Source organism: Pelodiscus sinensis, chromosome 22 (genome assembly GCF_052426305.1).
Source record: "Pelodiscus sinensis isolate ZL-2025 chromosome 22, ASM5242630v1, whole genome shotgun sequence".
NCBI classification, from domain to species: Eukaryota; Metazoa; Chordata; order Testudines; family Trionychidae; genus Pelodiscus; species Pelodiscus sinensis.
Genome location: NC_143073.1, coordinates 10,807,480 through 10,829,107, shown reverse-complemented (window position 1 = coordinate 10,829,107; position 21,628 = coordinate 10,807,480). Strand labels below are relative to the sequence as shown.

General features: G+C 52.2%; 1 protein-coding gene across 2 annotated transcripts in view; it reads left to right on the top strand.

Annotated features, from left to right (window-relative positions):
- The first annotated feature begins 245 nt into the window (after positions 1-245).
- The window catches only part of ARHGEF2 (Rho/Rac guanine nucleotide exchange factor 2), a 152,905-nt gene continuing 131,522 nt past the window's right edge, over positions 246-21,628 (top strand). Inside the window, exon 1 of one of the 2 annotated variants that reach the window (XM_075907439.2) lies at positions 246-394. The gene's annotated coding sequence lies outside the window, so the exon portion shown is untranslated. Of the gene's footprint in view, positions 395-17,413; positions 17,529-21,628 lie in introns of those variants that run through there. The other variant, XM_075907440.2, reaches the window with a different exon arrangement.

The following is a 21,628-nucleotide window of genomic DNA, read 5'->3' as shown; positions in this document are numbered from 1 at the left end:
GCGCGCCCCACCCCCAGCCTCCTGCTCCGGGCGCTTCCCGGGAAGCGGCTTTTCACCCTCAGGTTTTTGCAGCCTCCTCGCGGGGACCTCGATTGCCCTGGAAACCGACTTGCTGCTGACTCAGAGGTCGCCAGAGCCGCAGGAGGCAGAAGCGAGCCCGGAGCTCGCCGGAGGGCAGGGCGGAGGCGGCCCCGAGGGCGAAGGGTTAACAGCGGGGCGGACCCCAGGCGCGGAGCGGGGCGGGAACTCGGGAGCTGCGGATCAGTGCGGCTGGGAGCGGCCGCAGGGGGCGTCACCCGAGCCCTGCCCCGGGGTCCTGCCGGGCAGAGCGGATCGGCGGAGCCTCCAGCGGCGCCTGGCCCGAGCCTCCCCGGGGAGCGGCCCCACCCGGCAGGTACCTTTCCAGAGCAGCTGGTCGCGCTCCAGCCCCGGAGCTGGGCAGGTGGGGGCAGGTGCGTCTCCAGCGGCGCTGGGCTCCAAGGCGGGGCTCGCAGCCTGGCGAGCTCAGGAGAACGGGGCTGGCCCTGCCTGGGCTGTTGGGTCGTGGCCCTGGGGCAACCTTTGTCCCCTGCTTGGGTGTGAAAAGGGCCCGGGAGAAGCGTGGTGTGAGCCGTGTGCGCTGCTGCGGGTGAGGGAGCTTGGAGCCTGGGTCAGGAAGGGAGTTTGATATAATGATTAGAGCTGGGGGGAGTTTTGGGTTCTAGGGCTCCAGGGTTCTAGGGGGTGAGTATGTTGACTAATAGCTAGAACAGTCCTGCCACTGGATTGCTGCTGGCGACAAGTTGTGGCTCCGTGCCTCAGTTTCCCTGTCTGGGAAATGGAAATCGGTCCAGAGCATCTGGAGCTTGCCCTTAGCTAGGACTTCCTGCAGCTTTATGATGGGACTATGGCCCTGTCTTCCTCCCTGGGGAAGAGGGCTCTGTCGGGGAAGGAGCTGAGAAAGTGAAATGCCCCAAACTCCCCCAGCTGAGTGGTGTGAATTTTGCCCTCAGTACGATCGCCTGTTATGTCCTTGCATCTTCCCTGAGCTCTGGCTAAGGTCTAGAAGAACAGCCATTCAGCAGCAAGACACCCCATCACCCAGGGATGGACCTGTTGCCCTTTTCCATGCACAATCCTCCAGGGACAGTGAAAGCAATGGGTGTGACTCTGCTGGCAAAAAGGGGCTGACCGCAGTTCATCTGTTCCCACACAGTTCCCACAAACTCACACCCCTAATCGACACAGCTATACCAGGTCCAAACCTTTCCATCTTCCCCAGCTCTAAATTCCACCACCTTAACCCCTGGCCTACACTCCAAAGTATAGCCCTGTGGCTTGGCTTCGGGGAGTGATTTTATTCTTATTAGTCTCAGAGGGGGAGCCATGTTAGTCTGTAACTTTAAAAACAAGGAGTAGACCTCTGGCACCTTAGAAACTAACAAATATATAGTGTATGTGGGGGTCCCCCTTTTTTTTCCTCCCGTCTGTTCATCTGAGGAAGTGGGTTGTACCCATGAAAGCTAAATATATTCATATTAGTCTCTAAGGTGCTACAGGACTATTCATATTTATTCTTATAAGTTATTTTATTTCATCAATAAAACTGCTACCAGCCCTCTCCTACACCTTAGTACAACATACAGCTGTAGTTGATTCTGGCGGGGGGAGCCCCCATAAGCTGTTCTGAAGCAAGCATGTTTATACCATTGTAACTGTGTTCACGTTAGAGTTTTGGTGGTATCGGTGTAGCTATGCTGACAAAACTCTCTTGCATAAGGAAGACTGGAGCAGATGGCAGATTTTGCTCCTGTGGAAGCAGCAGGAAATCCCATTTGCAGGGTTGGAGCATGTGGAGTTGTTTGTTTATATTGAAAGTTTGGGTCAGCTCGGAAAAGTGACCATGGGAATATGACAGACAATGTTTCCTGTCAACTTTTCCATCCATGTATGGAGGATTTTTTCCCATCTATGTGTGGAATGATTTTTTTATGTGCCCCAAAGGATGTGCAACACCAATGGGGAAACAGAACCCAGCTGTGGGTGCTCTGCTGATCAGCTGGGCGGCATTTGAATCTCTCCTGGGTGGCTGACCGAGTGCATGGCTTGCAGAGAACACCGATGTCAGATCTGCTCCTTGTCAGATCCAGAGCCATGCAGGCTGACTTCAGTGACAAATGACAGCATGGTCCCAGGCAGGCCAGTTCGGGGGAGGGTGCTGCAAACCGTTCTCCTTCACACGTGATCCGTACACTTGCTCACTGTTACCTTGGGGACACAGGCAGCCAGCCCGGGTTGAAGGCTGGACGGTTGGTGAGGGCAGAATTTGGGTGCTGCCATGCTGAGGTGCTATGTGGATTGAATCCAGACCCCATGGGCAGGGTGTCTGGGGAGAAAGGGGAACAAGAGGAAGGGAGATTGCTTTGCTATAGAACCCTGGGAAGACAATCAAAGATGGAGGCCACAAGGCCATTTTTAGCCTGGCTCTGAACTTGCCCTGAGGGAAACTGCCCCATCCCTTTTACAGGTCATTCTCCGGGGGGGGGGGGGGGCATTGGCTTCTAATGGGTGCAAAGTACTGGCTGAAAAGCCCCATACAAGTGCAAATCTGCTGCTGCCACTGGACCAAATTCATCCCTGCATCCCCTCCACTGAACTAGCTTCCCTGGGATGGGTTTTGGTCAAGCACCTCTCCACCTGCCCCAGTGATGCCAAGTACTGCTGTTAGCTCCGTTCCTCAGGATGGCTTGTAGTCAGAGTGTGACCATGTGGTGTTCAGTTCTGGGGGACTGTAGAGCGATGCAGGGTATGTCTGGGGAAGGGGGGGATGGGATGAGATGAGCTGGGCAGGTCTCAGCACCAGTCAGAGAAACAGCCTCTTCCGACCGACTCAAGGCACCAACCAATGTTCCCTCTAATTTTTTTTCCATCCATATGTGGAATAAATTTTGTTTGATGCACCAAGGTATGTGTGGATGTGCACCACCAATAGAAACACATGCTGGCAGCTGCAGGCACTCTGCTAATCAGCTGGGAGACACCTGAATCTCTTCTGGGTGGCTGCCGAAGTGCTCAGATTACAAGGAACACTGCTGCCAACCGAGAGCCCAGAGCTAGACCTGATTTGAGGTTTCAGTTTTCCAGCAGAAAAATGCCATTTTAAGAGTGCTGAACTTTTTTTGCATAATTGGATCTATTTTGATGAACTGGTGTTTAGGAAACAAATTTTTGTTTTTTTAAATTCGGCAAAGTCTTGTTTCAAATGAAAAGATTCCATTTTCCCCCCTCCAAAACTACTTTTCCTCTCAACATTTATTTTATTCCATAGAATTGTTTAAAATGGTCACATCAACATGTTTCCTTTCCATTGACCTGGAAGGATTCCCTCCTTCCCTCCTATAAATTTAGTTGTTAAAACATCTGGCTGTTTTGTGTTCGGGCCTGATTCAGGATTGAAAAAATGTGAAGCTTGAAATCTTTCATGGGATCGAAAATCCACATCTTGACCAGCTCTACCTCAGGCTCCCTGCCTTCCACTGCCCCCGCACCCCTCAATGCATCCAGCTGCGGGGTCATGTACCCATTTCCCAGAGAGCACTACTTTGCGAAGTGCCTGTTCCGCAAGCAGCCCAGTTTTTAGGCACAGTTTCTGGCCAGTGAGAGCCATGAGGTCGTGCTGGGGGGCGGGGGAGGCTTGCAGCATTCGGAGATGCACATGGCCCCTGTAGCTGGCTGCTTTGAGGGGCGTGTGGGGGCACAGAAGGCAGGGAGCCTGGCTAAGGCTCCCACTGGGCCATGGCATGGTAATGGGCCAGATCCAGCCTACGGGCCATATTTTGCCTGTCCCTGGTGTAGACACAGTAAATCCTGCCTCTTGGCAGGGCTTAGGCTAGAAAGATGACCCTTGTGGTCCCTTCTAATCCTATAATTCTGTGACCTGGTATATTGCCTGTTGGGGATCTTCTCTGGGGGTGGATTGGACCCAAATGGACATCCAGGTCTGTGGGTGATGGATCCCACTCCAGCGCTTAGTTCACTAGGGGCCTTCACAGGAGGGGAGGGATAAGGGTCTACTACAGCTGCCAGTTGAGGAGCTGCTCTTGATGGTAAAGTGTCTCATGCTTCAAGCACACCCCACCATGTGCTGAAGTCCAATGGAAAGACTCTAGCTGGTGTCAGACTTGGGCTTTTGATTGGGGCCTTCATAAGATTTTTATCTTCTCTTCCCAAGGAACATGATTCTTTTCTTGCTGCTCTGAGCAACGCCTGGGTTTGTCCTTCAGGGACTTGCCCACAAGCTGGAAAATTCAGCCCTGAGAGGATCGGAAAAATTGCCAGACTGTATCAAAGGCCTGTCTAGACCAGTTTCTGACCATGACCAGCACCAACTATTTCAGAGGAAGGTGCAGTAGGGGATGTGAGAAAATCTGCTACCCCCCTCCATCAGATCTTACCCTGACCCCAGACAGAAACTCTTAAACCCAAAGAGGTTTAATTTCCCATCCACAATCTGTTTATATTCTCTATCTTAGCTCTGGGAAGTTTTGCTATCTGTATGAGTGTTCAACAATGTTCTCTTTAATTATTTCTGTCAGTGTGCTGGATAATTTTTGTTCTGTGCACCAAGGCATGTGCAGATGTGGACCACCCCTAGAAACATATGCTGCTGGCTTTGGGTGCTCTGCCAGTCAGCTGGGTGGCATTGGAATCTCTCCTGGGCGGCTGCCCAAGTACTCAGCTTACAGGGAGCACTGGTGTCTAAGTCCCTTGCTGACTTTTTGGTCTCAGAGGCATCTTGTGGCAGTGAGTTCCACTGTCTAACTGCATACCACACAGGGAGCGGGGGGTGGGGGGAAGCATTTCCTTGTATCGGTTATGAACTTGCCACCGTTTCATTCCATCCCTTTGTTCCTGTGTCAGGAGACAGGGAGGATCTGGCTTCCATGGTGGGGGGAGGGGATTCCAGTTGCACCTCCTATGTGAGGCCATCCCATTGGGCAAGGACTTACCTCGTGCTGTAAGGCTCACAAAGTGCTCATCACTTGAGCTGGGAGCTGCAGCAGTAATATGATCCACGTGCCTCTTGGTGGCTCTTCAGCAGGTGGCAGCTGGAATTCTTTGCAGAACATAAACACGGGTTTGAAGAGGGCTCAGTGTTGATTTTAGTCCCATTTGTAAGTTAGAGCTGAGCCCACCACCATCAATTTTTTTCTGGGGGCCCCTGGGACACACATCTTTGCCAAGGGCTGAGCTGTTTTGGGATGAATTCAGCAGGCAGTGTGGTGCCTGGCTGAAAGAATGACCTGTAATAATGAAAGCTGATCTTAGGAGTGTGAAGAGATGTTTCCTGCTTTTGCATGGAGGTGTCTCTTCTTGAGCCCAGCCTGGAGCATCGAGATTTTTACAATGGCTGGCATTTAAAACGGAGGAGAATATGTCCACACACACACTCGTGAGTTTAGATGCTTGAGCCTGTGGGTGTGTCCGGGCATATAAGAGACCTGTGCTACCAAACTCTGTGTACAGGGGAGCGATAAGGGTCTACTACAGCTGCCAACTGAGGGAGCTGCTCTTGCGGCTCTGATGGTAAAGTGTCACATGCTTTTAGTGATTTCAAACAGTACCACTGAGTCCAGCAGGGGTCTGCCTGAATTTTCCTCTTAGTATACATGGGTGTGTTGTATGGAGGGTCTGCACATGCCCCGTCCAAGGAATATTGGTGGATGGAGAGAATGGTGCATCCGCTAGAAAAGCGCAGAGCACCAAGCTGTGAGTGGTTAGACAGCTGGCTTAGAAATGGGGGCAGGATTGTGCTATGGTTAGGGCTTGGAAGACATGGAGGCAAGTGCTGTAGACTCCTTGGGTGACCCTGGGCCTCTGTTTCCCCTCTGTACTATGGTGGCAACAGTGACTGCCGGGGGGGCTGATAGCCACTGTAGGCACCAGGGCAAAGTGTGGGGAAAGCTGGCTTCATGCCAGGGGTGGGCAATAATTTTTGACTGGGGGCCACTTCAGAAATTTTCAAAGTGGCCCCGGGCTGCCCCAGAAGGGGCGGGGCTTTATGCAGAAGAGGTGGGGCCAGGACACTTTCATGCTTCCCCACCCACAGACCCTGATTGATCTGTGGGAGGGTGGAGTTCCTGAAGTCTTTGTCCTCGTCCCCTCTCCCAGAGAGACCCGCTAGCGGTTCCCTGTAGACACCCGTGCCCCTGGCGGTGGGAGGAGACTACGCGCGCTCCCTTTCCCCGGGGGAAGCATGCAAAGTCTCCTCCCGCCCTGCCCCCGTCCTGCTTGACCTGCGGGCAGTGGGGAGAGGGTGCGAAGTCACTCGCTTCCTGCCCTCCAGTGCACGATGCGCTGCACCGTCCCTAGGCCCCGATTGGCCTGGGGCCAGGGGAGCAGCAGGACCTCCGTGAGCCGGATCAGCCTGCTTGACGGGCCACATCCGGCCTGCCGAGGCCCTTTGGCCCACCCCAGCTTCATGCCCCTGAAAGGGGCGGGGCCCAGGGCAGTCAGCCCTTAGTGCCAGCCAGCCTGCGGCGCCCTGCCCCCGCCCAGCCCTCAGAGCAGCAATTCAAACGGGCTCCGGCCGCTGCTGCAGTAGCAATCAGGAGCTGTAGGCCAGTGTTTCTCAACTTTATTAAAAAAAAAAAAAGCACCCCTTTAAAAAAAAAAAAAAATACCCCCAGTACCTACAGTTTTCAGACACACACAATTTTTCTCTACCATTGCAACACATTTGTTCAAACAACTTAATCGTAGCCGGGCGGGCGATGAAATTTTTGAGTGTCAAAAGGACAAAAATAATCAAGTGCTGTGAAACTTCAAACAAAGACTGTTTTCTCCAAATTTCAGGTGTGTTGACGTACCCCGCCCCCCCCCCCAGACTTCTCTCGAGTACCCCTCCCTAAGGGTACTTGTACCACGGGTTGAGAAATGCTGCTCTAGGCCTCTTTGACTCTCCAGGCCCTGGGGCAAAAAACTGCCCCCTTTGGTCTCACCTCCCCCTCCATCGGCAGAGCTGGTGACTGGCCTGTGTCCTGTGCTAAGGATCACAAGGTTCTGAGACGCTATGATAACTGGGCCAAGCACTGTAATTGTCGAGTGCCTCTTGCCTGGATGTGGGCTGGGCCCTGGTTTCTTTCCTTGGGCTCTAGCCAGAGCTGCCCTGTTTTCATGGTGTTTCCTGCAGGCTGGCACCACTGCACGTGTTTCACTCCTCCAGCAGCCAAACGCTTCACGCCCTGATGCGAGGAGGGGCTGGAGCTGGCGGAGGAAGGGCAGATTGTGCTGGGGAGCCTTTCCCTGGATAAATAATAACTTTACCCAGCTCCTATATAGTGACTAATCCCATTTTACAGATGGGGAAACCGAGGCACAGTGGGCCGCCGAGTTGGCCAGTATCAGAGCTGGGAATAGAGGTCAGATCATCCAAGTTCTGGTCCACTTCTCTTGCCACTTGGACATGCTGCCTCCCCTTTCTTGACTGACTCATCAGACCGGTGGTGGTTTCTGTACAGGGGGTCCCTGGCTTTGTGAGGAGTAGGTTGGGCTGCAGAAAGAGATCCACATTCATGCTATATTTTTTTGGAGTCTGAGTGTTCCCAGGAATAGCTTTGTTACAGAGGATCCCATACGAGTGCAGTGGAGTGCCCCCCTCAATAGTGTTTCAAGTCGGGGATTGGAGGCATATCTCACGAAGGCCCTAATCTGTCTTTTTTTCACTGTAGTGCCTCACCATCTCCCCTCTATTTATTGTCCCAACAAGCAGCACTGAGCTTGTGTTTCATGTGGTTAAACCTTGCACAGAGCACGACTCTGCCTTTCAAACTGTGGATCTCCTGGGTCTGGCTCTGATTGGACATGGCTTGTTTCCTGGTCCCATTATACAGATGAGAGTAACTGAGGTACAGCGCAGCTGTGTGTCCCAGGCTCACGCTCCATCACCTCACCTGACATGGAGCTCCGTAATCTCACTATGTCGGATCCAGATGTCCCACAGCTGCCAGGGTGGGGACCTAGCCAATGTTCCTGCTAATCTTTTCCTTCCTTGTGCAGAATAATCATGTGCGAATGTGCACCATCAGGAGAAACACAAACCTAGCTGTCACCAAAGACTGTTTAGCTGTGGTTGTAACCCATGCCTTTGTAGCCAGCTCTGCCACAGTAACCTCATGAGCTCGGCTGGCTCCCTCGACAGTTCATGACTCAGGGCTCCGAGATCAGCAAACAGATTGCCACAAACAATCCACGCCTGAGTGGCATATTTCCTGGGCAAGCCGCCCTGGAACTCTGCAGAGCTGGTGCCCAGAAGTGTGAACCAGAGAGAGTGAGAACGGCTGCCCTGGGAATGAAGGGAGATGAATGTTTTTTGGAAAGGGCAGGGAGGAATGGAAGAGGAAGAAAGGATGGTCCACGCTAGGGATGTAAGCGACTAGTCTGTTCCCTGATAACCATATGCTGATTGGGTAGTTGAGTAGTGACTCGACTAGTCCCGTCCCCCCCCCTCCCTTGCCTCTCTATCAGAGAGAGGCTGCAAGAGGGAGAGCAGGAGCTGGTGCTGGGTGGAGCTGGCTTAAAAGCCGGTTCCCCCCAGGGTTGTCTCCAGGGGGGACCCGGCGCCACACCTCTGCTGCTGGCTGCTTCTGGGGTCACCATGGTCTGTGGCGCCAGGAGAGGCAGGAAGCTGCCTTAGCTGCACCTCCACTGTACCACTGACAGGGAGCCGCTCAAGCTAAGCCCCTCCTGCCCCAGCCCTGGCCCCACCAAAGCTGGAGCCCCTCTCCTACACCCCAAAGCTCAGCCCCACTCCAGAGCCCACACTCCAGTCAAAAAATGTTGGGTCACAGCATCAACAATTTTCTTCAACTGGGTCCTGAGGAAAAAGGTTTGCAAACCACTAGGCGATGCAGGGCAGAGGGGAAGCAGTTGGCACATGAGCCGAGCCAGCAGGAAGAGAACAAAGTGCTGGCGGGAGGGGGGGGGGGGGGGGAATATGGGAGATTTGTTTAAGTTTCTAGCTCTTGTGCTTGCCAAGGGGAACTGGAAAACATGACCCCAGCATGACCCTGTATCCGGGGTCTCAAACTCATGGCCCATGGGCCATCTATGGTTGCAGCATTTTTGCAGTACAGCCTGGGAGTCCAGGCAGCAGTGGGTGGGGTGGGGGGTGGGGTGCCTGGCCCCTTCCCACCGCTGCCTGCCCTCTCTCTCCCCCATTGCACTCCTTCCCGTGAGGGACATGCTCTTGAGGATTATTGAGGGAGCCTCCCTGCCCTCATTGTGACGGTTAGTTTGAGGCCTTTGCCCTAAAGGCGCAGAGCAGGAGGCAGAGGAAAAGAAGCCAAATGGTGCTATTTAAAAAAAAAAAAAAAAAATTCTCAGGATTTATCAGCTGTTCCCATGATTGCAGGGAACCTGACTCATGATTTGGCAGGGGTTGATGCTGTGATGTGAAAGATTCCATTGAGCATAGGGCGTTGGTGAAATCAGGACTTAGGGATACACCCGAGCTCACACCTGAGTAAAACACCCTTTGCGGGCCAGATCCGGCCTGCCATGCCACCAGATCAGCCTGCAGACACAGTGGTCACCAGATGATCTCAAGCAGATTCCCCTGCTTGCCTCGCCCCCGCAGGCAGCTCAGAAAAGCAGCTGTGGGGCTGTTTCTGCTCCACAAACTGTGAGTCTGGAGGGGAGGGGGGAGAGGTGCCTCATGGCTGCTCCCGCCCCTAGCACAATCCCACTGTCCAGTTTCTGACCAATGGAAGCTGCCTGTTTGGAAAAACAGGCAGCCAATGAAACACCACTCCACTATCCCCTCCAGCTCTTATTCATAGAGTACATGGCTTTGCAGCCTGTGCAGGGGCAGGGCAGGCTCCTGCCTGAGAAGCAAGCTGGGCTGCTGGCCGGGGATCTCACAGGTAAGTCTCCTGGCCAGAGCCTGCCTCTGGCATCCCAGCCTGTTCCTGCCCCAAGCCCTCTGACACCCCCCCCCCACTCCTACTCCCCTGTCCCACATAAGCTAAACTTTCTGCCCCCCTCCCAGACTGCACCCCAGTCCTCTGTCCTAGGTGACCGCCCCCTCCTGCACTAGGTCACAATCTAAACCCCTGCACCACAATCCTGTGACCCAGGTCACAACTGCCTCCTTTACCCAAACTCCCTCCCAGACCTCACCGGCCCTCCTGCACCCCAATCCCTCACCCCAGGGGTGGGCAAGACAGCCTCCGTGGGCCAGATCCAGCACGTCAAGCTGGATGATCCAGCCTGCAGCTGCCCTGCCACTCCCCTGCCCTCAGGCCAATCAAGACCTGGGGACGGGGGAGCTGGTGGTTGTCTCTAGGTCTAGGTGTTGGGGGATGGGAGGGTAAAGACTTCACAGGATCCCCCTGTCCCAGCCGATCAGGGTCTGTGGATGGGGGAGCATGGTAAGATTCCGGGCCCAACCCTTTTGCCCGAGGCCCACCCCTTCCGGAGTAGCCCACAACCACTTCAGAAATTTGTGAAGCGGCCCCACTTCAAAAATGGGTGTTATGGGGAATTTTGCTATTGACTTTAACAGGGTCAGAATTTCGCCACTAGCATTGATTGAAAGAGCTCTCCCCACCTGAAACATTGCAGCTTCCAGACAATAGTACTTCCCATGTTCAAATTCTTGGCATTCCAAAAGCTGCCCAGTAGGTAGCTGGGAGGGTTAGATTTGCCTTGGCAAATGTCAATAGCTGTTGATTTCACCGAACCCAAGGAGGACAAAATATTTCCATCAAGAATATTTGAAATGGACAGCTAGGCAAAGTGAGAAAAATGCTTCTGGGGAGAATTTTACCTTAATCATATTTACCATGCAACCAGCCGTTCTGCGGCACCTGAGAGACTAACAAATCTATTGGATCATGAGCTTCCGTGGGAAAAACCCACTTCCTCAGATACTTAACAGTGTAGTCAATTAACTGATAAGCAAAAACTGATAGGTTAATGCTATAGTATGCACATTTCCCTTCCCTCTCTCTCCTCTCCCCCTCCCCCTGCTGCCCTGCCCCTGACAGGGCTGGATTATCCAATAGGCAGACTAAGCATGTGTTTAGGGCACCAGCAAAGCAGGAGCACCAAAAAAAAAAAAAAGAGAGAGAGAGAGATTGTTACGGTATAGTATTGTTTTTATTTTGAATTACATATGGGGAGGCACCATAATCTTTTCAGTGCTTAGGGCCTCTAAAGGGCTTAATCCGGCCCTGCCTGGCTAGTAAACTTTCTTAGCAGGCTGGCCAGCAGCCTGGCTCAGTCCTGGCTTGCAATGGGTCCGGGATCTACCCCTGCTGCAGCTCTGCATTTAAAGTGTATTAGGAGCCGGGCAGGCAGGCAGCCTGGCTCAGTTCAGGCTTGTGCTGAGTCCAGGAGCTCAAATTGCCCTAGACAGGGGCTGCTGCCACTCCGCACTGCTGCCTTTTTGTCCATGGCTGCAGCACGGGGTGACAGGCAGCCGGTCTGTGAGGGGAGCTGGTTTTTAAGCTGTCTCCCCTCTTGAGCCAGCTCCCACTTGGCACCCTGCACTGCTGCCTCGGATACAGAGGCAGCAGCACGGAGTGAAGCCGGAGCCCACTGGCTGCTGGCCCCGCCCCCGGGGACTATAGAATAGTCGAGTAACAGATAAGAATTCATGAGGTTACTCAACTATCCAATTAACCAATATTTAACATCCCTTATTCTTGCTCTGTGTATCTTTAGTGTGTGGTGTTGACAACTTGTGTTTGTCTCAGCATTTGCTGTCATTCAGTCATTGTCTGTCCCTTATCCCCATTAATCCCTGAAACTGTGAAAATTGAAATATCTCAAGATGGGGGGATGCTTAAAACCCATAATTTGGCACAACTCTGAAGATTTGCATTGATAAAAATGACACACTGATATTATTGGTTGGCATACACGTTGAATCCTGCCAAGCCTACCAATAAAATATTTATCACTTGGGTTCTTTTTAAATTCCTTGTCATTTTCTCTCTATAAATCCAAGGGCTACAGAAGAAGGAAGTGCAGGCATCTCCCACATGTTACGAGGCTGTAACTCTCATCACGAGAGTGACAGGAGAGCTTGTAAATGGCCAGTGCAAGGCTGGAACGGTTTCTTCCTGTTCCGTTTGGGAGGCTTTGTTGAAGGTGAATGAGGAAACAGATCACAGCTTAATGTCTAATAGTAATAGAGATGTAGCGGTGTTAGTCTGGTCTTGCTGAAACAAAAGACAAAAAAGTGCTGCATAGTCCTGTCTTTTGTTTCAGCTTAATGTCTGTGCCAGGAAAGATAATGGAGCAGGCAATTAAGGAATTAATCTGTAAACACCTGGAAGATAATAAGGTGATAGGTAACAGCATGGATTTGTAAAGAACAAATCCCGTCAAACCAATCTGATAGCTTTCTTTGATAGGATATCAAGTCTTGTGGAAAAGGGGGAAGCAGTGGACGTGGTATACCCAGACTCTAGTACAGGGAGTCCCCGAGTTACGTGGATCCGACTTATGTCGGATCCCTACATACGAACGGGGCTTTTCTCACCCTGGAGGACGCGGGCGGCGGGACCGCCCAGACGCACCGCGGTCCCACTGCCCGTGTCCTCCGCGGCGAGAAAAGCTGCTCCGCGTCTCCCTGGTCTGCCGGCTTTGCTCCGCGTCTCCCCCAGCAGATTAGGGAGACGCGGAGTGGCTTTTCTCACCTGGTCCGCGGCGAGAAAAGCCTGGTCTGCTGGGAGGGGGGTGCACTAGCTGCGCCCCCCCAGCAGACCAGGGAGACGCGGGCGGCGGGACCGCCGAGACGCGCCGCGGTCCTGCCGCCTGCGTCCTCTGCAGCTTTGATCCGCGTCTCCCTGGTCTGCTGGGGGGGGGGGGGGGCGCAGCTAGTGCGCCCTCCCCAGCAGACTAGGCTTTTCTCGCCGATGCCTGGGGTAGAGCAGCTGGGGTGCTGCCGGGTTGGTCCCGCAGCGCCGCTCCTCGGCGCTACTGGACCAACCCGGCAGCACTCCAGCTGCTCTGCCCCAGGGGTCCCCAAGTCAGCCGCTGCTGAAACTGACCAGCGGCTGACTACAGGAAGCCCAAGGCAGAGCAGCTCTGCCTCGGGCTTCCTGTAGCCAGCCGCTGGTCAGTTTTAACAGCGGCTGAATCTGGACGCCAGTTCCGACTTACATACAAATTCAACTTAAGAACAAACCTATAGTCCCTATATTCTGCGTAACCTGGGGACTGCCTGTAAAGCGTTTCATACGGTTTCACATGACCTTCTTATCAAAATGGTTCACAGTCATGCTGGAAATGCATAGCAGGTGGGGTTCCAAAGGGGTCAGTTTTGGGATAAATTCTGTTCAATATCTTCATCAGTAGTTTAGATACTGGTATAGACAGTATGCTTATAAAGCTTGCAAATGCTACCAAGTTGGGTGTGGTTGCAGGTGCTTTGGAGAATAGGGTCATAATTCAAAATAATCTGGAGAAATGGTCTGAGGTAAATAGCATGAAGTTCAATAAGGACAATTGCAAAGTGCTCCACTTAGGAAGGAGTTCTGCAGAAAGGGAACTTGGGGTCATAGTGGGCCACTAGCTAAATGTGAGTCAACTGTGTGACACTGTTGCAAGAAAAAGCTAACATGATTCTGGGATGCATTAACAGGAGTGTTATGAGAAAGACACGAAAGTCGTTCTTCTGCTCAACTCTGTGCTGATTAGGCCTCAGTTGGAGTATTGTATCCAGTTCTGGGCACCACATTTCAGGAAAGATGTGGAGAAATTGGAGAAGGTCCAGAGAAGAACAACAAAAAAGGATTAATGGTCTAGAAAACGTGGTCTAGGAGGGACGACTGAAAGAACTGGGATTATTTAGTTTGGAAAGGAGAAGACTGAGAGGGGACATGATAGCAACTTTCAGGTACCTAAAAGGATGTTTCAAAGGGGAGGGAGAAAAATTATTCTTCTTAACCTCTGAGGATAGAACAAGAAGCAATGGGCTTAAATTGCAGCAAGGGAGGTTTAGGTTGGACATTAGGAAAAAGTTACTGTCACATGATTAAGTGTTAGCATAAATTGCCTAGGGAGGTTGTGGAATCTCCATCATTGGAGATATTTAAGAACAGGTTGGCCAGACATGTATCAGGGATGATCTAGATGGTGCTTGGTTGGTCCTGCCATGAGTGCAGGGGCCTGGACGTGATCTCTAGAGGTCCCTTCCAGTTCTAGGATTCGGTGGGTGGAAGGGGAGGTATGACCTGCAGTAGTGAGAGGAGGAGGCTGGGAGCCAGGATACTGGTTCTAACTTGACTCCAGAAGGGAAGTGTTGCCTACTGGGCAGAGCAAAGTTAGGGCATGTCTAATTGAAATGGCTCATTTGAACATTCTGAGACTATGGTTAGTTTTCAGACTGGAGTCAGAAAATTGGGGAAGGCTTCTAATTTTAGGCAAGTGATGAGGGCTCCCTTGCAAAGTGAGCGCTGGCGCATAGTGGGTATGAGTCTGTAACCCCCCCCCCCCCCCCGCGCTAGGGTGGCTTGGCTGTTTAGCTCCCACTTTCAACGCTTGCAGGCCCTAGTTTGATCCCTGGTGCCAAGCTGGTGGCCATTCCATGCGCACACACACACATACTTCCTATCAGCGGTTGTCCAGTTCATGGGACTTTCTTCCCTGGACCACTGGGTCCCTGTTCATGGGAATCTGGTCCCATTATAGAGGAGATCTGGAATACAGGGGAATCCCCAGCCTAGTCAGATCCAGCTAGTGTCTCATCTCCAACAGTGACCTATAGTGGCACATGTGGGGAGGGGGGGTTCTGTCCACTCACAATTGGTCCCATCCTGATTTCGAAGAGAACTTGGGCCAGGCTTGGGAGCCGTTGGCTGTTCCAACTCTGGTCCGTAGTCTGAGCCCTTGATGTCTCTCTCCAGCCTCCTAAATCCCTCTTCTCTACCCCTCCCCCACCCCGGGCATTTTTGTGCGTGCGCCTGTTCCTCCCCCTCTCAGCAGCTTTGCTCTCAAGCCTGTTTACATTCCCCAGCCGCACACGCAGTGCCATGCGGGGTAGGACGTGCTTGTCTGAGCTCCCTTCCGAGTCCTGTTCTGGGCTATAATGACTGTCGCTTCTACTAAAGGTACAGGCAGGAGGCACGCAGGGCCGGGCAGGGCCGCGCTGTTCTTAGTTACTTGTTTTGATCAGTTTTAGAAGGAGGCCACGTGGGCTTGGGGGTAGGGTCCTCGGTGGGGAGTTGTGATGTAGCGGGAACTGTATTCACTCTTGCAGTTGCTGAAAGTCACTGTAGTCATGCTGTTTGCTTTGTTGGGTCATGTGTGATTCTACTGTCCTATGCTGTTCTGGAGTGATGGTGGGGGGATGTGTGTGTGCGTGTGTGCCTCAGTTTCCCTGGGCAGTTCAACATTGCCTGGAATGGGGGGGGGGGGGGGAGCATGACTCACTGAAGAAGTGAATTTGGTCTCACACCTGAGAGCCAGGTGATAGGAGATAACACCTTTGCTGGGGAATCGGAACAAAGGAGGGGGCGGGGCTGCCTAGAAGGCTGAGACCAGTTGCTGGGTGTGTGAGTTTAGTTTTCTGCTGCTGTAGGGAGGAGGGAGTGTAGCTGGCTTGGGGGGCTCTGGGCCCCCTCGTCCCTAAGATGGATTGTACTGAAAGCTCCTGGTTCCTGTAACAAGTCTGCTATGCCGTGTCCCTGTCAACAAATACACCTTCTGTTCTACTTGTTGGCTGAGTCTCACATCTGACTGCGGATGGGGGTGCAGGGCTCGGTAACTACCCCACACTCTGTGACAGGAGTGAAGCTGCATTCCTGGCTCTAGGAGAGGTGTGGGGCCTGCCTGTTAGAGCAGGTGACTTGACGCCAGGACTCTTGTGTTCTGTTTGTGGCAGTGACAGAGAAGTATATGACTGGAAGCCAGGACTCTTGGATTCCCTGCTCTGCCACTGATTTTCCTAGATGACCTTTAGCAAGTCATTTCCTCTCCCTTTGCCTTAATCTCCCCATATGTAGCCCCCCTCCACCTCACTGTCCTCCAACCTAGCCAAAACAATATTTGATCCTCCCCTGGGGGGAGAAGGTGAGAGAGAGAAAAAACCATGGCAGCTAGCTGCTAGGTTGCTTAATTCACACCTAGAAGGAGCTGACATGCAATTGGGCAGAGGAAGGTACTTGGATTGCAGTCTTTTTGGGGCAGGGGCTGTCATTTCATACAGGGGGTGTCTGTGTTTACAATGGGGTCTCAGGCATGACTGGGGTTCCTAGGTGCTCCAAAAATTAAAATAGTAAGAGAAGGCACAATAACTTCTGTAGAGTCTAATAGAAGAGAGCTGTCTTTCCCCACCCCCACCCCCACCCCCACCCCCAAAGAGGATTTGAGGGGAGCTAATTCAGTGCTCTGAGCTCCTCATTTGGTAGTACAATTTCTTTTCGGTCTCTCTCCAGCAGAGCCACCCACCACAATGAATTCCACCGCTTGAGCTAAGAGAGTCGCTCTGCTCCCCGGCAGCAGTAGTAAACCATTATCCTCCATCACAGCAGCCTCCGGATGGGGACACAGCACACATGTAGTCATGCCAGCCCTGCCGGGGGAAGCAAGCCTTGCTTTGCTTTGCAGTCACTGGCCTGATTCTGAGATGGGCACTGGCTTCCTGGAAGGGTTGTCTAGGGAAAGGGAGACTGGCCTGTCCTCACCCCACTCCCACCCAAGCTGGAACCCTGTTGTCTTTTATACTTCCGCTAGGTTTCCATGGGCTACCGCCCCCTGCCCTCAGCTCCTCGCTGGCTCAGGCCAGCATGCTGAGTGGTGACATAGGCTTTCCCCCAGGGCTCCTAGAGCAGTGTTTCTCCCAGTGGGCTGTGGGCCGGCTTTGGGAAAGCCACTAGTGGGCCCGCGCTGCTTTGTTTACCTAAATGCTCCGTAGCTCATGGCTCCGCTTCGATGTTTCCAGCCAAAGGGGAGTCCTAGTTCCCTGCTCTAACCACTAAACAATCCACACATCCCAGAGCTGAGGGTAGACCCCAGGAGTCCTGTTTCCAGATCCATCCCCTGTTACACTCCCCTATATTGACAAGAGGGCTAAATTTACCAGGAATCCTGACTCCCAGCCCTCCATTTTGGCCTAGGCCACACTCCCCTTCCAGAGTTGGGACTGGATTCCAGTCTTCCCTCCCCCAAGCTTGAATTGCTAGACGCCTCTTCCTGGGAATGGATGCCAGGTCTCCCTGTCCCACTCCGCCTTTAACCACTATACTCCCCTCCCGTTGTTGGCCCTTCCCTACATATGGACAATTGGTAACTGGCCTAGGACAATTCAATCAAGAGCTGTCAGCAGCTAACGGGCCGAAGGGGCGGAAAGTTCTTATCAGCTGACAGCGTCTGGGAACTCGAAAACAGGAAAGCGTCTGAGTTCATCCCGTTGGACCGGGGCGGTAGCTAGGAAGTTTGTACAGCAGGGGAGAAACAGGAGCTGGCAGGCTGGCCGCGAGCGCGGAAGGCATCCAAGCAGAGACGGGAACAGGTCTCTCCAACAGCAGGTGCAGAGGGTGAGTCTGGGGCATCTAGAATGAGGTGGGGCTGATCCCCCAGAGAGGGGAATGCACAGTAGGGCCTGGGGCGGGATGGGCCTGCTTTGGCACTTTGGTTCTTTGATTGGGGATGAGCAGGGCTGGTAGGCATGGTGCTGAAGCTGGGCAGCATGATCTAGTGGAGAGGGAACTGGGCCGAGCCTCAGCAAGGCTGGGTTCTATTCCTGGCGCTGCCACTGACCTGCTGCTTGACCTTGGGCAAGTCACTTCCCCTCTCTGCGCCTCAGTTTCCATCTTGCCCTGTCTGTTTTAGATTGGCCCCAATTGGAACAGCTTACGATACTCCCTCTAATCTTTTCCATGTGCAGAATATTTTTTATTTGCACCAAGGCATGTGCAAATGTGCACCACCAATAGAAACAAAAAGCTTAACTGTGCGCACTCTGCTAATTGGCTGGGCAGCATTTGAATCTCTCCCGAGCGGCTGCACAAGTGCCCAGCTGCCTGGGATTTCAATTCTTGGCTCTGCCACAGGCTCTTTGTGCAACCCTGGGCAAATCACTTAGTTTATGTCTAGTGGATGTGGATGTGATTTCTGCTTGAGGCATCGTAGTCCAGCTTGCTCCTGTCCCAGAACAGTGAAGTGGTGACCAGCACCTGCAGTCTAGACACATACCTTTAATCCTTCTGGGTCTTGTCAGGGCTGTTCCCCACTTTGGCACTCCAAGTGAAGAAGGTGGGGGCCTGCAAGGGATTTTAAATACCTTGCCCCTATAGGCTTCTACTTAAAAAAACCCCAAACTCCCTAAGGTTACAGATTTCCTGGCCTTGAGAGAGAGGCTGCCACCATCAAGTGAATTAAGAAAAATCCTGAAAACCAGGAAGAAACACTTGAACTTCTTCCCAAGAGGTACCCCCGAGCTCTTTTTGCCACAAGATAACTTGAAAAAAGAAACAAAAAAACACGGAAAACAAACTGTCTCTCTGATAGCTGACCCCTCGGGCTAGGCAGGCGCACACAAAGACCTTCTGTTACTTTCCAGACACAAGAATCAAATCATTGCATTAAAAAGGTGATTTTATTAATAAAACAAAAAGGTAGACTTGATAAAGTGCACTTGGTTGCTAGGTGTTTTATAGAGCAACTAAGAAAAGAACAGATCAAACCACAAAGAAACATAGTCCTTTGAGCTGTAGCTTGGATATGGGGAAAGGAAGTTCACCCAGAAAATAAAATAAAAAAAAAACCCTGGTTGTGATTAAATATATATTCTTCTATCTACTCATGATCCATACTGATCTGTACTTCAAGGCCCCGTCTATTCCCGTACCCAATTTTTCTTGTAAGCATGGTCTTTCTGTTTGATTACTTCATCTTGTTTCCTCCAGCTGCTAATTTAGAACTCACACAAAGGAAGAGCAACCAAGTATCTCTCTTCAATTTACATTTCAACTGTCTTTCCGCCAACATCCCCTAGCTACCTGAGTTTAACCCTCTAGTCACTATGTGCTGGCCAGTGCTCCTCCTATCCATCTCAGGCCTCAACTGCCTATCTGTAAAATGGGATTAATTATTTTAATAAGGTTAGTTCCTTTGTCCTGGTTTTAGATACAAGACAGGGACTGTCCCGTCCTAGGTGTCAGTGCAGTGCCTAACACCATCAAACCCTGATCTCAGCCGTGGTCGCTGTGCTGTTGTACTAATAACAACAATACAAAGAGCAGAAGGGGTGTTTTTGATCTTGTGGGGCTGGTAGGAAAATTCTCTCTCTCTCTTTTTCAATGGATCTGGGAGCTAGCGAGGGTTGCCAACTATATCACTGTGTAAACCCTAAAACCTTTACTCTGCCCCCTGTCCTGCCCCTTCTCCGAGGCCCCAGTCACACTCTCCCCATCCCTGCCCCTGCCTCTGGCACTCACTTCCGCACCTTCTCACTCTCACCAGGTCGGGTTGGGAGTTTAGGTGAGGGAGAGGGTGTGGAGTGCAGACTCTGGAAGGGAGTTTGGGTGTGAGAGCTGGGAACTAGGTTGGAGCAGGTGATTGAGGTGTGGAAGAGGGCCAGGGGTCAGCACTCATCCCAAGCGATGTGGCTCCCAAAGGTACATCCCTCTGGCAGTGCCTTTTCCTGGGCAGGGGAAGGTTGTGGTCTCTGTAAGCTTGGCGCTTGTGCAGCCTCCCAACTGATTAGCAGAGCGCCCAAAGCTAGGTGTGTTCTTTCTCCTGGTGGTGCCCATTCACACTAAGGATGCTAAATATCGGTTAATTGAATAGTCGAATAACCTTATTGGTTAGTTGATTATTCTATAGTCCCTGAGGGCAGGGCCGGCAGCCACTGTATCTGAGGCAGCAGCGTGGAGTGCCAGGCAGGTGTTTGTCCACAGCAGCATTCCCTGTCTGGGGGTCTGAGCTCCCGGACCCCGTACGAGCCGGGATTGAGCCAGACTGCCCGGCTCCTAATACACTTTAAACGCAGAGCCGCAGCAGGGGTAGGTCCCGGACCCGGTGTGAGCCAGGACTGAGCTGGGCTGCTGGCCAGCCTGCTAAAAAATTTACTGCCAAGGACAGGGAAGGGAAATGTACGTAGTCTGTAGCATTAACCTATAAGCTTTTGCTTATCAATTAATTGGTTAATTGACTACACTAGTACTTCCCTAATTTACACATGCCTCAGTGCACATACAAATTATTCCACACATGGATGGAAATGTTTGGAGGGAACAGTGGGGCTAGAGGGTCTCTGTGCACCGCTGCCCACAGCTGCAGCGATGGTGCTCTGGGCAGAGGCAGTGCACGGAGACACGCCCCAGCGCCGCCACCCCCCGCTCACCCACAGGGATGGTGCTGGCTGCTTCCAGGAGTGGCGCAGAATGAATCATGTAAGGGATCCTGCTTTTGCTCTGCTGCGATGCCAGACTGTTAGCGCCCAAAATCTCCATGAGGTAGACTCCTGGAAATAAGGAATGATTCAGTGTTCCCTGTAATCTCTTCCATCCATGTGCGGATTTTTTTTCCACCTATGTGCAGAATAAAGTTTGTTCCATGCACTGAGGCATGTGCACCACCAGTAGACATACACGCTGCTGGCTGTGGGTGCTCTGCTAATTAACTGGGTGGCATTGGACTCACTCCTGGGTGGCTGTTCAAACACTCAGCATTCAAGGAACACTGGTGAGATTCCAGGAGAAAATCCCCTGTAGAAGCTTCGGGGTTAGTAACCTTAGAGCTAGTGCGAAGGGATGGACACAACTGTTCTTTTTTCATAGCATTGTTTAGTGAGTGTGGCCGCACTTAAAAAATCTTGGCGACCAAGCCAGCAGCCAGCTCAGCCCATGTGAGCAGCAGATGGGGGTATGTCTCCTGGACTCTTCAACATCCCATGTGAGCTTTTCAAGTGATGCCAGGGGTGTGTTTTTCTCCACGCCCCGCCCCCTCTCCTCCATTCTGATGCATGGCCACTGCACTGAAGGCCCATCATTGTCTGGTGAGGTTTTCCTTTCAGCACCATCACCTCACGTTGACCTGTGAGTCAACTATCTCTGCTAAGAGCATGTAAGGGCAAAATCAAAGCTAAAGCAATGTTTGACCTGCCCAATTTCATGCAGGGGCCAGGAACCATGAAAGCCACTTCTGGACCCAAGCCTTCCCGAGCGTGAACAGTTCCTTATGATCGTGGAGGCCTGCTCATATGGCAGCAACAGCATCTGTCCTTAGCGAATAAGGCGTCAGATGATGATTATCCTTGTAGAAGCTCTTCCCATAGGGTCTAGGCACCGTCACTATGGAGAAGGCCCACAGGGGCCAAGAGCTGTACAAACACAGAACAAAAATATAGTCCCTGCCCTGCTGCAAGCATCTTAAAGGTTAGGTTATCAACTGGAATAAATCTCTGGGCTCTGCTGATTTCCAGCAGCAGAAGACTGGGAAAGTAAACAGGACTGAAATTTGGAGGATGGGCAGCTGTCTGTCTTGGCTAGGTTAGATGGCCGTTGCGGTCCCTTCTTGCCTTATGGTTCTGTGACTTTTCGGGGCCCCTTCTTGACTGTCTGTGGCTGATCTTTGCATTTTTCTCATGAGTGGGTGCAGTCAATGCAGGGGGAAACAATCCAGCTGCTTCCAA